The sequence below is a fragment of the Myripristis murdjan genome, chromosome 20 (assembly GCF_902150065.1).
Source record: "Myripristis murdjan chromosome 20, fMyrMur1.1, whole genome shotgun sequence".
Taxonomy (NCBI): Eukaryota; Metazoa; Chordata; class Actinopteri; order Holocentriformes; family Holocentridae; genus Myripristis; species Myripristis murdjan.
In genome coordinates, this window is record NC_043999.1 from 24,972,791 (window position 1) to 24,983,529 (window position 10,739).

Genomic DNA, 10,739 nt, shown 5'->3' on the forward strand with positions numbered 1-10,739 from the left:
TGTTGCAAGAGTTTCTGAATGAACACACAAATAACATCAATAAATACATGTGAGAAATATTTCATCATAAATGTGCCCATTTCACAACAGCATGTGTGTAACTCTAAAAACCCTTGGGAAAATAGGAATGGGATTTGCAAAAAATGTGGAAAATTAAATTTTGTTTTACACAGAACCTATGTTATTTTTGTTACAAGCAGATGGGGATGCTAATCTACTGCACATAAAGTGCAGAAAAATGCAAACCATTTCAAACTCTGGTTCTCTATTATTGATAGAGGAAAAACAGGTCCTGTTGCATGTGCTGCCAATTGTGACAACCACATTTTCATGCAATCACTACGTTCAGCCTTTTACACCCACATTGTTAAATCAGTGCTTTATTATATCAATATGGACTGTGCTCATTTACCAATCAATCTGGAACTGAAGAGATATTGTATTTGTCTGTATTTACAGCAAAGTTTAAAAAAGGAAAATTTTCCATTTCCTCATCATTTCTCATTTCATTGGGCTAAACCTGTTAAAGCCTCTTACTGCTCTGCAGATGGTCAGCCAGCTCGCCCTGCTTCATTCTCCTCAAGAAATACAAGGATACAAGGAAGTTTATTTGTCATTATACAACAGGTTGAATAATGAAATTAAAGTGTGGTTCCCTCTTGATTGATTAATTGATTAATTGATTAAATGCAGTGCAATCTGCAGAAAAGCTTCTCTGTTGCTCCTCCTCTGCTCTTCTTCCTCATTGTCCAACACCTCCTCATCCTCCGTCTTCCTCTCTAAGCATTCTGGGTAATCTGGACTCAGGGACCTTTGGATGTTTTTCAGCTCATTCTTCACAAAGGTAACAATGTTTTCCTCAAGCAGCTGGAACAGAATAATGTATAAGATCAGTCCCCTAGTAAAACCTAAAATACAAAATTAATCACAGAATCAGATCCAAATCAAAAGTTTGAAAGCACACTGATCTAAAGAGTGCAGCAACATTATTGTCAGAGTGGTTTATACACTTACACACCGTAAATATGGAGGCCAGGTCTGCATGATGCTGTTGGCCAGACTGAACACCAGGAGCCCCTGAGCTCTACAGGTGAACTCTGTGGAGAAACGGATTGTCTTAGGCCATGAAATGTCTGTCTCACACATGTGTGCGCGCGCACACACACACACACACACACACACACACACGCACACACTTGATGAATCATTGTAGAAACACAAGATGAACTCCACTGTAAATGAAACATGAAACTCAATCAACACAGTATGAATGTCTGAACCAATGCTACAGGCTGAATGCCAATCTGACTAAATCAAGCACATCTACCCTGTTCTCAGGATTACATGCTCAGTACCATGGTGCCCATATTTGAACACATCAAATTGCTGTCTTGTTGTGTCACTCCTCACAAACACACAGCTGGGTTCAGTCTGGTCTCTCCTGCTGGATCCTGATAGAAATGTGTTATAAACACTGTCATGGTGTCTGGATGACAATTTTGTTTTAAAATTAATGCTAAAAATGACTTACTTATTTTCAGAAGCATGTGTGTGTTGAAACGTTGCAACATGCCCCATAGAGTGGTTACGCCTCATGGACACACAGCTGGGTTTAGGGAAGTCTGGTCTCTCCTGCTGCACTGGGCTTCAGCACAACACAGACAGAGCTTTAACTCTGAATAATGATGATGCTGTAATGATCTCACTGCAGAGCTCTGACATGGAGAACGGTAAATGGACAGTCAGAGATCCTCATCTTACCTGTTACCTTGGGTCTGGGTGTCATGTTGTCCAGACAGAGTGGTTTTACAGGCAGGGAGCCCCTCCTCTCCCTCATTCATAGTAGAGCCAGCACCTTTACAGACAAGCTTTCTATTTCAGGATTTGTTATCACAAGGGCTGTTATGATTTCTGTCAGTAGCATGTCACATATACAGAGTGTGTGTAATACTTGGACTACATGCACTTTACATCAAGTACACTGACAAGCTTCATCTAGGAGATTTTTCAAGGCTCTTGAACAACTGCAATAGGCACTCCTTAAAACACAAGTTGGCTAACATGTGTGCATTTGTTCTGGGAGGGTGGTTGTGTTTTGCTCCAATTAAATGGAAAACATGCACTTTAGTCAAGCTTGTCCAGGTCGGTGAACTAGTTCTGCTACTTCCTGCATATTTCAGCAATGCATTGACTTCAGTCTGTAAAAATACATTGTGAAGCCATTTTCTATAGCGGCTACAAACCATTACAAACAGCACAACACAATATGAAATAAGGGAAACTTGTTTTAGTGAATATTATAAAACACTAAATATGCTTAACTTATATTATTTAAGACGTCCTATCCACTTACTTTTTGTCTATCTTTGTGTGAGCTTATATTGTCATATTGTAATTGTGTGTAATTGCCTTTATTCATAAATGAAAAATAAAGACTATAATCTATATGACACTGACAAACTTTTTATGTAGAGCATTCTTAGATTATTTTCATCTCATTCTCAGCATCAGACATTGAAAAATACAGTATTCATTCATTCAGTCTTATGGACATTTAATTGCAAAAATCAAAAGCACACTGTGAAAGACTTAACCACCATCTCTTATGCAGCACAGCGTAGAACCCTGTTCATCAAACACTGATAATGATCCCTGGTACGGTCTTCACTTGGTAAACTCACACCCAGAGAAAATCAAAGAGACGTTCCAGCATTACCTGAAGACGAAACACTGAGAGAATGCAGCCTTTTCTCCTTTGTCAGTCTTGACTGTCTCCAGAGTTGCTCTAACGCTTCCCAAATTCACGCCAGTTGAAAATATGGCACTCAATTCTGACTTGTAACATACAGAAGATACAGTGTGAGCAAAGTGAGTGCTGTAGGCTACTGTAAACACACTGGCTGGCACATGAAGAGGTTTATGAACACACAGAGAAAGCAGGCGGTGACAGCTAGGAGGGGCGTCACCACCTGTCCTGTGCTGTTTCTCAGTTGGCTGCGCTGTGATTGTCACCTGGTCTGCCTGGTAAATGCAATGAGGAGACCTCTGAAGTATGATATGGGTGGGTGGGGAAAGAATACAGAGGGAGGGAAAAAATACCCACTTGAGTTCACATATAAATCTTATATATTCTAACTTGACTATTAAAAATGAAGTATATGTCTCATGTTAATGCTCTTCTCCCACAGGTTAAAAGAAATAAAAAAGCTTGGGTCTGGCTTTCACGTTGTCCAGACAGAGTGGTTTTAGAGGCATGGAGCCCCTCCTCTCCCTCATTCATGGTAGAGCCAGCACCTTTACAGACAAGCTTTCCATTTGAAGAGCTGTGATGGTTTCTGTCAGTAGCAGAGAGACGGTGACGAAGCACAGATGCTGAAGTCGCTGAAGGTAATGTCTGAATTGACAGATAGATGACGTGAATTGGCAGCCACATAGCCTACACATTTGAACCAACCATTTCTAGAATAATTTTACAGTTTATCAACTACATTTTCTCATGTAAACACAAGGTGGTAACACTTCACAGTACTGAAACACTAATACACATTCATTAATGCACAGCCAATGCACCAATCATCATGCGTTAATGAATGACTCATAAAGTACTAAAACATGCATTAATTTCTATTGCATCAGCAATTCATAGTTTATCTGATTAACAGGCTGAGGAATTGTTATTAATTAAGTCTGCCATCAGCATCTAGTGTTAATTTACACTGTAAAATCACGTCAATTACACATGAATTTACATGTGTAAACATATATATATACACGTGTGTGTGTGTGTGCTGACAGTTATAAAACTAAAAGTGAAATCATCTGGCTCGCTATCTGATTGTCTCGAAATGAGGACATGTTTGTTTACATACCTGGTAGGTGAAGGCACTGAGTGATAGTTTAAGTTGCCAAAGTCTTGTTTGCTGGTGGCGGTTTATTCAGTTTGGACCTACACAGCAGCAGGACAGATCTGCGTAGAACCTGTTCATCAAACACTGATAACGATCCCTGGTAAATGCTTCACTTGGTAAACCACACCCAGAGCAAATCAAAGAGACGTTCCAGCATTACCTGAAGAAGAAACACTGAGAGAATGCAGCCTTTTCTCCTTTGTCAGTCTTGACTGTCTCCAGAGTTGCTCTAACGCTTCCCAAATTCACACCAGTTGAAAATATGGCACTCAATTCTGACTTGTAACATACAGAAGATACAGTGTGAGCAAACTGAGTGCTGTAGGCTACTATAAAAACACTGGCTGGCACATGAAGAGGTTTATGAACACACAGAGAAAGCAGGCAGTGACAGCTAGGAGGGGCGTCACCACCTGTCCTGTGGATGGGGAAAGAATACAGAGGGAGGGAAAAAAATACCCACTTGAGTTCACATATAAATCTTATATATTCTAACTTGACTATTAAAAATGAAGTATATGTCTCATGTTAATGCTCTTCTCCCACAGGTTAACAGAAACAAAAAAGCTTGGGTCTGGCTTTCATGTTGTCCAGACAGAGTGGTTTTAGAGGCATGGAGCCCCTCCTCTCCCTCATTCATGGTAGAGCCAGCACCTTTACAGACAAGCTTTCCATTTGAAGAGCTGTGATGGTTTCTGTCAGTAGCAGAGAGACGGTGACGAAGCACAGATGCTGAAGTCGCTGAAGGTAATGTCTGAATTGACAGATAGATGACGTGAATTGGCAGCCACATAGCCTACACATTTGAACCAACCATTTCTAGAATAATTTTACAGTTTATCAACTACATTTTCTCATGTAAACACAAGGTGGTAACACTTCACAGTACTGAAACACTAATACACATTCATTAATGCATAGCCAATGCACCAATCATCATGCGTTAATGAATGAACTGAGTAATAGTTTAAGTTGCCAAAGTCTTGTTTGCTGGTGGCGGTTCATTCAGTTTGGACCTGCACAGCAGCAGGACAGATCTGCGTAGAACCTGTTCATCAAACACTGATAACGATCCCTGGTACGGTCTTCACTTGGTAAACCACACCCAGAGCAAATCAAAGAGACGTTCCAGCATTACCTGAAGACGAAACACTGAGAGAATGCAGCCTTTTCTCCTTTGTCAGTCTTGACTGTCTCCAGAGTTGCTCTAACGCTTCCCAAATTCACACCAGTTGAAAATATGGCACTCAATTCTGACTTGTAACATACAGAAGATACAGTGTGAGCAAACTGAGTGCTGAGTGTGTGTGTGTGTGTGTGTGTGTGTGTGTGTGTGTGTGCTGAACAAAAGCAGATCTGTCCTGCTGCTGTGCAGGTCCAAACTGAATGAACCGCCACCAGCAAACAAGACTTTGGCAACTTAAACTATTACTCAGTGCCTTCACCTACCAGGTGTGTAAAAACATGTAACTCCCTCGAAGCATGTACAGACACAAGTGGTTTTCTTGCTACTGATGGATTTATTAGACGCTTCACCTTCCTCCAACTCCACCGTGAAAACTAAACAGTAACAAATAGCACATTAGCAACACAATGTAACACCAGGCACGACATATATAAGCAAATACAAACAAAAGAAAACAAAATACCTCATTGGCTGCATGCTATTCGAAGGAATAAACCTTCAGAAAGTCCCCGCATCTTCTTGTCCAACTACATTAGTCTCTTTTCAACATGATACAAACAGAGCAAAACACACCGTGCTGCTTGCTGCTTCCTTAATGAGCGGAAAAGTCCGACGCGCAAAAACTCAAGTTGTGAGCGCAGCTGAACAAGACACAAAATGACCTTGACCCTTCAAAATAAAGGTGTCACGACAGGAAGTGAAACACAGATAACTTAAATCACTAAATTATAAATTTAACTTGTTATGCCTGATTTTAACTGAAATATATAAATTATATGAATATGAATTTAACTTATTAAACTTTAACTTATAAAATATGAACTTAAACATAACTTAATAAACAACAACAGTTACACTCCCACCAAATCACACAAATCTTAATGTGGGATTTTTTAAACATCTTTCCTTCTTTTACAAGCAAACATGAATTTCAAATACATTTACCATGAAATGTCAGGAAACAAAAGAAATAAACACCTTACTCTGCCTCAAGCAGAGTGACAACCTTTTGTACAGGTCTCTCAAGAAACACCGCTTTAGTTGTGGGCTTTCCTTTTTGGTCAAATGTGGTATCACTAACCAACAATTTTAATTTTCTCACCCTACCATCTGACCCTGGATGAACTTCAGTGATTCTGGCCAGTTTCCATTCACTGCGTGGTGCCAGGTCATCTTGAAGAAGGACAATGTCATTGACCTTAGAGTTCCTTCTACTCTTATACCACTTTTTTCTTGATTGTAGGTTCAACAGATATTCCCCTTTCCATCGGGTCCAAAACTCATTAGCTAAATACTGCACTCTACGCCACCTCTTCTTAAGATAAAGATCATCTCTGATGAATTGTCCAGGTGGGGGCAGAATTATTGTAGACTTCATTGTAAGGATATGGTTAGGAGTCAAAGGTTCAGGTCCAGATGGGTCATTTAGATGTTCAGCGGTGAGTGGTCTGCTGTTGATGATAGCCATGACCTCATATAAGAAAGTTCTTAATGATGTACTATCGAGCCTTTGTGCAGACCGGTCGAGAACAGCTGTAAGGACACTTCTTATAGTTCTTATCTGCCTCTCCCAGATGCCGCCCATATGACTTGCTGCTGGAGGGTTCATAAGAAACTCACATCCCAGAGCCTTCACCTTTTCTTGATCCATTCCTCTCATGAGTTCTGCAAACTCTCTCCTTGCACCAATAAAATTGGTACCTTGGTCACATCGCAGTTGACGAACATTTCCTCTTATGGCAATGAATGCTCTTAAGGCATTAATAAACGCATCCGTTGTCATGTCATCAACAACTTCAATGTGTATGGCCCTTGAACATAGACAGGTAAGTATAAGACCATATCTTTTGAGATCCTTCCTTCCTTCTTTAACATAGATTGGACCAAAGCAGTCTACGCCTATGTAAGTGTGGCCGGGCCCAAAAGGCCGCACTTAAAATTACAAATAAATAAATAGGAAAAATCACTAAAACCGACAACGCCACCTAGGGATGATTAAAAGAGCCCTAGGACTCTATAAAAAAGGACTCACAGGTTCTTAAAATCAGGGGAGCAGAGTTAAAAACCAACACAGACGATACATCCAATTAAAACTAGATTTATTACAATAAAAGAAGTCAAGGGTGGTACCACCAAAAATAATGTACACAGGATAATAAATACTAAAAACAATAAAATAATAAAAAATAAATGCAAATAAAAGGATAAAAATGCTGCTTCTCAGCGGTAAAAAGCTCAGTCCGGCCAGTTCAGTCCACGCGTATCCCTGCGGCTCCTCCACGTAGCTCGTAGCCTCCCCACACCAGCTGCCGGGTCTCCCTCACTCCGTTCGTCCCTGCGGGAAACACAGGAAAACCTGGCGAGTGTGGTGCTCAACTACAACTTAGCTACTCCACTGACGACCCTCTTATAGCCCCCGTGTCCGCCACGAATTAAGTCGGGTATACTCACGGTTGTCCCGGGCGACAGCTAGTGGACTGCCGGCCCAGGCCTGAGTAAAGTAGCGGTGGCGGACTTTAGGCTACCGCACGCCTTTCCCGGCACTATTCCGTCGTCCTCAAGTTGGGGGACCGCTCCGTCAGGTGGTGGACTTTCTTCGCCGAACCGCTGCGTGTTCCCTCTCTCGGCCGAACCGCTCTGTCGACCCTCCGCTGTTCCTCGCTCGTTCCTCCGTCGTTGCTCGCTCGCTCGCTGTCTTCCCGCAGCTCGCTCCGTCAAATAAAGCAGTGTCCGTGCCTTTGTTTTCAGCGTCCCACACCTGTCGCTTGTTCACTGATTAGTTTGTAATTGGGGGTGGGGCTTCGCAGGGGTCAAAGTAAAAGCAGCATGCATACTTAATAAATAAATACACTCAAAACAATCCAATAATTAAAATATGATAAAAACACAGCAAACGAAGTAAAACACACACTACATGCATAATAAAAACACAGCACTCAGGTAAAATAACACAACATGCAATAAAACAACATGCCATAATTCTGACCCTGTCACACCCCCCCATGGCTAAAGGTTAGCAGTCTCTGCGACAATTCAAGTTCTATAGCGAGCTGGGGGTTGACCTATATTTTGCCTAGCTGACCGCCTTGGCTGTACCTCACCCTCATCCCTGTCTACTGCTGTCTGCTCCATGTCAGGGATATAGTAGAATGTGGGTACTGAGGTTTGATTCTCTTCCCTTGGCTTAGCTACTGGGGTCTGGACCTGAGGGGCTGTGCAAAGTTTAAGGGCATTCCTGTGTAAAACTTTCTCCTTGCCTCCCCGTTCTGGCCTAACCTTGTAGAGAAGACCTGTTTCTCCAACTGTCTCAAGTATTATCTGCGGCTCTGGGTCCCATCCACCATGCAGCTTGCCTTGGCCTTGCCTGTTCCTGTTGCGCACCCACACTCTTTCGCCCACAAGCAATGGTGCTGCATCGGCCCTGCGGTCGTAGCGCTGTTTTGTCCGTTCTGCTGCTTTCTCCATCTTCCTACGGGCCAGATCATAAGCATAGGTTAGTTTCTGATGGTGGTTGCGAACCCAGCTACCAAGATCACCTGTCTGCCTGGCGTCCATTGTTCCCAATCCAACGTCGACAGGGAGTCTCAAATGCCGTCCAAACATCAGGTAGGAAGGTGCAAATCCTGTAGAGCTGTGAACAGTGTTATTATAGGCTTGTAACAACTCAGGGAGGTGTTCAGGCCACTTATTCTGTTTCTCTGCTTCCAAGGTTCGCAACATGTTCAGCAGGGTCTGGTTCATGCGCTCTACTCTGCCATTACCTGCTGGGTGGTATGGGGTAGTGCGGCTTTTTGGGATGCCATACAAGTCACAAAGTTGTTTCATCAAATCAGATTCAAAATTTGGACCTTGGTCTGAGTGAAATCGGGCTGGGCAACCAAATGTTTGAATAATGTGGGACCAAATTGTGCGCACAGTAGTCTTTGCAGTTTGGTCACGTGTCGGCACAGCCCAGGCATAGCGGGTGAACATGTCTGTCATAACAAGGATGTTCTGGTAAGTGTCACTTGGCCTACTAAGAGAAAGGAAGTCTAGTGCCACTACCTCCAAAGGATATGTAACCTCGATGGGACACAAAGGGGCTCTGGGCTCAGTTCGATCCTTCTGAATGCTACAGGTTGTACACCCAGACTGAAACCCCCGTACCTCCTTGTCCATGTCAGTCCAGAAGAAATGTCGTCTCAGGCTGCTTAGTGTCCTCTCTGCTCCCGCATGGGCAGTGGCCTCGTGATGCCGTCTCCACACCTCCAGATGCCTAGCAGCTGGACAGACAATCTGACAGTTCAACTCATGTGTATTAGGGTCAATTACCTTACGGCACAGGACTCCTCCCTGGATACACAGTCGCTTGTGCTGGCGAAGCAGCTTGGTCACCCCATCAGACAGCGTTCTCCTCTCATGCCCACTTGGCATTATGCTCTGTTCCACATACCTTCGCACAATCTGAAGGTCTGGATCGGCTATCTGTGCAGCTTCCCATCCCTCACACAGGTCCTCAGGCATGTTGTCCAATTCAGCTGCTGTAATGGCTACTGCAGAGACACCAACCCCGTCATTGCCAGTCCTCACTGGGGGTTCTGAAGCTGTGGGGAACCTGGAGAGAGCATCTGCATTGGTGTTCTCCCTTCCTGCTCTGTACTTGACTTCGAAGTCAAAAGAGGCCAGCTGGGCCACCCACCGCTGCTCCACTGCTCCCAGCCTGGCAGACTGTAGATGTGCTACAGGGTTATTGTCAGTAAACACTACAAACTTAGCTCCTGTCAAATAGTCTTTAAACTTTTCTGTAATGGCCCACTTCAAAGCCAAAAGTTCCAGTTTAAAGGAGCTATAGTTTGCATCATTGCGTTCAGTGGGGTGCAGGCTCCGACTCGCATATGCAATGACACGCTCCTTTCCCTCTTGAACTTGTGCCAATACAGCTCCCAGCCCCTGGTTGCTCGCATCTGTATACAGAACAAATGGCTGGTTAAAGTCTGCATAGGCCAGTATGGGAGCCTGGGTCAGTGCTTTTTTCAAGGCCTCAAACGCTACTTGACACTCTGCTGACCAAGTAATCGGCCGGGAGCCTAATTTCTTGTCATTAGGGATACCCACCATCAATGTGTTCAAGGGGCGTGCAACCTTGGCAAATTCTGGAACAAAGCGTCTGTAGTAACCAGCTAGCCCCAGGAATGCTTTCAGCTGTTTTGCAGTTGTGGGGACTGGCCAATCAGTGACAGCAGACACTTTCTCTGGGTCTGGCAGCACTCCTTTCTGATTAACTACATGGCCTAAAAACTTTACCTCCCGGTGGAGTAGCTTGCATTTATCAGGTCTCAGCTTCAGGCCATGCTTCCAGAGGCGTTCAAAAACTTCATCCAGGTGTCTCAAGTGTGTGGCAAAGTCTGGGGAGTAGACAATAATATCATCAAGATAAACCAACAAGGATTCAGTTATTTGGCCACTGAGGCATTGCTGCATCAGGCGTTGGAAGGTCGCCGGTGCATTGCACAGGCCAAATGGCATGCGCTGGAACTCAAATAACCCTAATGGGGTGGTAAAGGCAGTTTTCTCTCTGTCTCGTGGGTCTACCTCTACCTGCCAGTAGCCGCTAGCAAGGTCTAAGGTCGAGAACCACTCTGCTTTGGTCATTGAGGTGAGTGTCT